The sequence below is a fragment of the Narcine bancroftii genome, chromosome 11 (assembly GCF_036971445.1).
Source record: "Narcine bancroftii isolate sNarBan1 chromosome 11, sNarBan1.hap1, whole genome shotgun sequence".
Lineage (NCBI taxonomy): Eukaryota > Metazoa > Chordata > Chondrichthyes > Torpediniformes > Narcinidae > Narcine > Narcine bancroftii.
Genome location: NC_091479.1, coordinates 48,771,954 through 48,778,084, shown reverse-complemented (window position 1 = coordinate 48,778,084; position 6,131 = coordinate 48,771,954). Strand labels below are relative to the sequence as shown.

The window sequence follows — 6,131 nt, the reverse complement described above, 5'->3', positions numbered from 1 at the left end:
TCTATACGTATATCTATTAGTCCCTCCCCTTACCCCTTCCCAGAGCTTCCGCATCCATTAGAACATCAAGCATTGCTGCCCCAATACAGGCCCTTTGGCCCATAAAGGCTGTACTGACCTTTGTAAATGTTCTCCACAACCTTTACCTGTACCACACCCATAGGATCATAGGAAGTGGGAACAGGAGTAGGACAAAAATGGCCTATCAAGCCTGCTCCGCCATTCAATACGATCATGGCTGATCTAATTTATGACCTAACTCGACCTACCCTGCCTTCTCGCCATATCCCCAAATTCCTCTATCATGAAAAAATTCTGTTCCCTTACATCCACATGCTCGTCTCAGAGACTTTTATATGAACCTATTCTACCAATGACTACCACTTTCTCCGGTGACGCATTCAAAGCTCTCACAACTCTCTGCATAAAAAAAATCTCCCCTCACCTGAAGCGGATGCTCTCTGAGATTTGCACCTGACACTTTAGGAAAGGTTTCTGGCTGTTCATTCCATCTAAGCCCCCCACAATCTTATTTAGAATAAGTTATTAAGCTGTGGAAGGGGCAAGTTGGGAGAGGGAGGAGGGGAGAGAGCTGGTGGGGGAGGGGTGAGAGCTGGTGGGGAGGGGACAATGCCGTGTTGGGGAGAGGGATCAGGACTGCGTTGAGGTGGTGAACGGGCAGACACAGGTAGATCTACCTGCCGAAATAAAGGAGCAATAAGAAGGCCATCTCAGGATCTACCAGCATCTTCTGGGGCTTGATGTCTCAATGGAAAACCCCCTGAGGATGGAAGTAGGCCATGCTCTGCTACAGCTGGTACATGAACATCTGGCAACACAACGATATAACATGACCCACTCTGCCTCCACACTGGCCGGGTCTATATCCTGAGGGTAAGGGGAGGTGGGTGAAGGGCCCCTCCCTGCCAATCAACATCCATCCTCATCATCCTCTCCACCCCTCTCCCCTCACTAAACTTTCTCTCCTCACCAATACCCATTGAGACCCTCATGCACCCTTCTTCGATATCCAGTCCCCAGCGAGACTCAACCAGTAAACTCCTTCATATCCTCCAACCCCACCATCCAAGCTTGCCCCAGTGGACAACTTGACCACCCAGACCCACAACCACTTTGATGTAGATCATGGGAATGGGCTGCTTGGCCTTGTTGAAGAGCTGGGCCATGCAGTGAACCGTCTCGGGAACATAGTCCAGACCCAGATTCAAATAAGCCTCCTCTTTCTTTTGGATTTACCCTCCAACACCCAGCACCTCTCCCAACAGGAGTGCCAGCCCCTCCTGCTCTCTGTAGGCCTGATGCCCCCAGTGCTCAACACAACATGGCATGAATCCAAGGGCTCAGCGAGCAGAGCGTCAACAGGCCGTAGTGGACCCGTCCGCTGCCCCATCATACAGCTTCTGGTGAGACTGCAAAACTGTGCAGCTCTGACCGCCCTCCCTCGTGAGGCAAGGGTTCACCAGGAGAGAAAAACCATTGACGTTTCGAGATGAGAAATGTTTGCAGCCGGGTGTTGGCTAGGGTCGAACATGTGGAGGCTGAGTTGTTGGGAAGATTCAGAGCAGGCGTTGATTTGGAAGAGGACAAAAAGGTTCTGGGGAAGTGAGTTATGGGGGAAAATACATTCATGAAATGAATTGGGGAAACAGACTGGAGGGGCTGAGTGGCCGAATTTGGCGACCTTGTCTTGTGGTCTTGGCTGCTGCTGTCTGGAGTTGAAATGGCAAGAGGTCATGAGTTAATGGGTGAGGAGCAGGGCAGCCAGCGTCAAGGAGACGGCACTGGTCAGAGGGGCAGGATGGAGGCAACAGAGAGGCTGCAGTGAGACAGATCGATTGAAGGAATGGGGAAGGTAGCAGCAAATGAGATGCATCAGAGTGGGGGTCGGGTGGGTGCAGGTGGATCTTACCTTGACTACAGAGGAGTAGAAGTTGAGAAGAGGGACGATGATGGTGTGATCCAACTTTTGCACGATCTGCAGTTTGCGGTTCTATGGCGAGAGAGAAACATCAGCAAAGCTGGTCGATGGGTCGGGGCCCTGAGGGGCGACTTGTCCAAGTTGAGGGGGTTGGCAGAGAGGAGATTCGTCAAGAGGTCAGAGGTGGGGAACTCCTAGGGAGGCCGAAGTGGGGGACTCGTCGAGAGTTGGTGGGGGGGACTTTTAGTGTCGCTGGAGTGGGGACTCGTCAGGGGGTTCAATTTCAGTTTTTATGATTGTTTTCCCAGCTTCTACTAAACAATTAATTTGCAGAAAATCTCTGATATTTGCCAGGTGTGTGTGTGTGTGTGTGTGTGTGTGTGTGTGTGTGTGTGTGTGTGTGTGTGTGTGTGTGTGTGTGTGTGTGTGTGTGTGTGTGTGTGTGTGTGAGTGTTTGTGTGTGTGTGTGTGTGTGTGTGTGTGTGTGTGTGTGTGTGTGTGTGTGTGTGTGTGGGTGGGGGGTTGTGTGTGGGGATGGGGGGTCTGTTATTGGTTTGTGTGACTTTCTCTGTTTCCAAACCCCATGGCTGCCTTGGTCTCTGTCAGATGCTCCTCTTTCCACCCACCCTTCAAAAATGTGTTTGGGGTGTTGTATGTCAAATGGGTGTAATTGTGTGAAACGGGCTCATGTGTCGCAAGGGCCTGTGAACGTGCTGTAGGCCCTAAAGTTAAATATCAGGGCTTTGCATTTCCACACAACTGCTCCTCCCTCTCACCTTGAATCTCTTGTTCTGCAAGATCTTCTTGATGGCAATCAGCTCTCCGGAGTCCACCAGCCTTGCCTGGTACACCACACAGAAAGATCCATTGTCGATGATTTTATCATCTGTCCAGGACACCACCTCGGGGACGTTGGGTCCATGACACGGTGTGGCCACCTCTGTTGTGACCTTATTGCCATGTCCTCTGGGGAAGAAGCAGCAGCATTTACATACCCAGAGGGTACACAACAGGTCATTTATCCCAACCCAGCCTTGCTGTCCAAGTTAGTCTCTACCCCTCCCTCTAACTCCCTTCCAAGGGTCACCTAAATGTCAGAATTGATCCTCTGGTGGTTTGTTCCAGCCTCTCAGTAGAAATATTGCCACCGCAGGTCCCTCATTGATCACTCTCCTCAGACTGAGGCCAGTTCCGCAGCCGTTCACTTTGTCTACAACCCTCCCTCCATGAGAGGATCGGGACATCCTTGACCTTCAGCACGTCCCGGGGAGATGAACCACTGTGAACCCTACCACGGGTTTAGCAGAAGCCCTCCACATTCCCAGAAGCTCAGCAAAACCGTGATCTTCCATGATTCAAGCGAGACCTCGTCGCCTGAGGGAGCAGGTGGTGCGGAGAGAGCCCCTCTCTTCTCCGCTCAACTCTGTTGGGTCCGCCGCAGCAGAAACACTTTCTAGCACCTTGATCCAGGTCCACTGGGGGAAAGAATCCTATCCCGGTTGGTGGGGTGTGGGGGTGTATGCAAGGGTGGAAGGGATCTAGTAACCAAGGGGGGGGAGGGGTGTGGCGGGTGGAGGAGCGGTCGTGTCTCTCAGTGGACAGATCCCATTCCAGGTGGAGGGGGAGCTCTGTCCCATTTCTGTTGAAAGGTCTGCCTTCCATCCCCCTTGCAACTTCTCTTCTCCCTCAGACACCTCACACTCTCCCCTGCCCCGAATCCTCTACCACACTCTCATCCCCCACCCAACACCACCCCCATGGTTTCCCCAGTGCTTTCCGTCCCCTCGCACCCCATCCCCCAGCTCAACCCTATGTCCCCTATCTCTGATCCAATCTCCCTTGACATTAGCCTGTGGTGCTACCCCATTCCTTTGTTCTCCCCTCCACTCCTACAGACCCCATCCCTGTATCCCCTCACATGCCATTGTTCTCCCCTCCCCAGTCCCCTCCAGCTGCCTCATAAAGTGCCCTGCACTCTGGATGGGGAGAGGGGATTAAGTGCATCCTCCATTCTCTCCGCCCACACTTGGTAAAGGATGGTGCCAGAGGAGTCTCTGTCCCAGTAGGGGAGCATGTAACAGGCTCTTTATCTCACCCATGGGTGCAGGGTGCTTCCAAACACAACCCTGTTGATCAGAGGGTCCCTGGGATGAGACAGTGTTCTACTCCGACATGCGGGCCAGAATCCCCTTCCAGGAGATGCATCTTTCTCGTGTTGCTGTGCCATGGCACGACTCAGCTATGGCTGCCCCATGCAGTGACATCATCACCCCCTCTGTGTCATCATCTCCCCCCTCTGTGACACCTCCCCTCTCTGTGACACCCCTAGTGTAATGGGCAGGGACATCCAACCATTTAAATCCTCCTCAATTTCCCCAAGCAAGGGGAGAATAATTCAGCTGGTCTAAATTACTCGTTGTTATCTATTCTAACTCCTAGATATTTGATTCCATTTTGCCTCCACATTTGTTGACTATTTTCTTGACATTGGCTCTAATCCCCCTTACTAAGTGACATGATTTTGCACATATCCCAAAAGAACTTATACCCAGAGATCTCCCCATAGTCCTCCAGGGTGGAGCACAACTTGGGCAATGAGTGTGTCGGGTCTGTCAGATATATCAGAACAACTTCTGCAAATAAATTGATTTCATGCTCTTCCTGGCCTGTTCTGAAACCTTTAATGCCTGAATTCTGGCAAATGGCCTCGGCTAATCGCTCCATGGCCAGTACAAACTCACTCACTGGGGAAGTGGGGGGGAGTCAGACCTTGATTGGCATGCCTGTTGGCTACCTCTGTCCCTCTCATCTCGACATCAGTGGCTCAGGTTGGGGGAGTCTGCGCTGCCTCCTGCAGTGCACAGCAGCGCTGCTGGACCACCTTTATCTCCTTATTTTCCTGGGCCCTCTCCAAATCTTTCCTTTCTATGATCTCACATTGGTTTCTCAGGAGAAACACTGGCAGCCAAAAGGCACCCTCTGATTCCCCTTAGATTTTGGGAACCCCGACTTCTTGAAGTGGGACAACACGTGGTGACCTATTTTCTCAAGATGTGGATCCAGGAGCTTGGACCAGTCTACCAGTTTGCCATGGTCCGCCAGCATGCTTGCCAAGCTCCCCAACCCTGCACTCTTGTCAGTCCACCCGCAGATCTTGTTCTCCCTGCCTGCACTCGATTTCCTGCCCCAATTCCAAAGCATCTCCACTGCATCTGTGTTCAGTCGGAACTCGAAGGACCCTGCTCACTGCACCAATTATTATGTGTGTGAAACTGATTCGAGGGGTCCCAAGGGTGGCGAATTTGAACACAGTTGTCTTTTATTGACACATGTAGTGAAGTCGCACGAGGAGTAAAAGACACACACAGACACAAACTCGCCGGATTAATCGCTACACTTGCAACCACTCATGGATAGAAGACTTGACAATCAACTTGTCACATACGATACCTTGAACAGGTCATTCATTCACTCATTGATCTTGGATGCTTGTGGGTGGTAGGGGATATGCAGGTGGCCCCAAATACTTGGCATCACCACCCATTGCTGGTCGGACGTTATCCGATAGGGTATTCCACATATGGAGCACGCTTAAATGGTGCTTGGTCGGCCCGCTGGCAGGACATCCGAGTATGTGCTGACCATCGTGAGAACATATCACTTTTTATTTTGGCAGGGGAGAGGCCTGATATGGTCAATTTATCAGTCTTGGCCAGCTACCGAACCCCAGCGAATGTGGCCCTTCGTTTTAATTGCTGACAAATAGGGCATTTGGCCATCACAGTTCTTGCAACATCATGAGACCCCCAGATCCTCTGTCCATCATAGTGCCCCCATATGCCCACATTTATGATGCACCAATGCTGCCAAGGCTCCGGGGTCTCTCTGCTTGGGGAAATAGTGGCAGAGCATATTTGAGCAGCTCAGTACACAGTGGCATTGCGTCAGCTTCAGCAGTTTTCCTGGAGGTGTGTCCATCCACGTGATGGACCCTGACTATTCTTTTGTTGTTCCACCTCTCAGAAGATCTGCCAGTGCTGTTGTCCTCAGAGCAGGCAGCCATGGATCTGCCTCCCTGTCTCCTGACGCCGACCCATCCACACTGACGTGCTGTTTGGCACAGCCCAGAAATCCTGTAGCACTGATCAGAAAAGAGGCTCCTGGGCCCACCTGGTTGTCCCTTTTCGGATCA

General features: G+C 51.8%; 1 long non-coding RNA gene across 1 annotated transcript in view; it reads right to left on the bottom strand.

Annotated features, from left to right (window-relative positions):
- Positions 1–4,163, bottom strand: part of LOC138745349 (uncharacterized) — a 5,968-nt gene extending 1,805 nt beyond the window's left edge. Inside the window, exons 1-3 of the long non-coding RNA XR_011346203.1 lie at positions 4,035–4,163; positions 2,716–2,905; positions 1,931–2,011 (exon numbers count right to left, since the gene is read on the bottom strand). This is a non-coding gene — a long non-coding RNA (uncharacterized lncRNA). The remainder of the gene's footprint in view (positions 1–1,930; positions 2,012–2,715; positions 2,906–4,034) is intronic.
- Between the last annotated feature and the right edge of the window lie 1,968 nt (positions 4,164–6,131).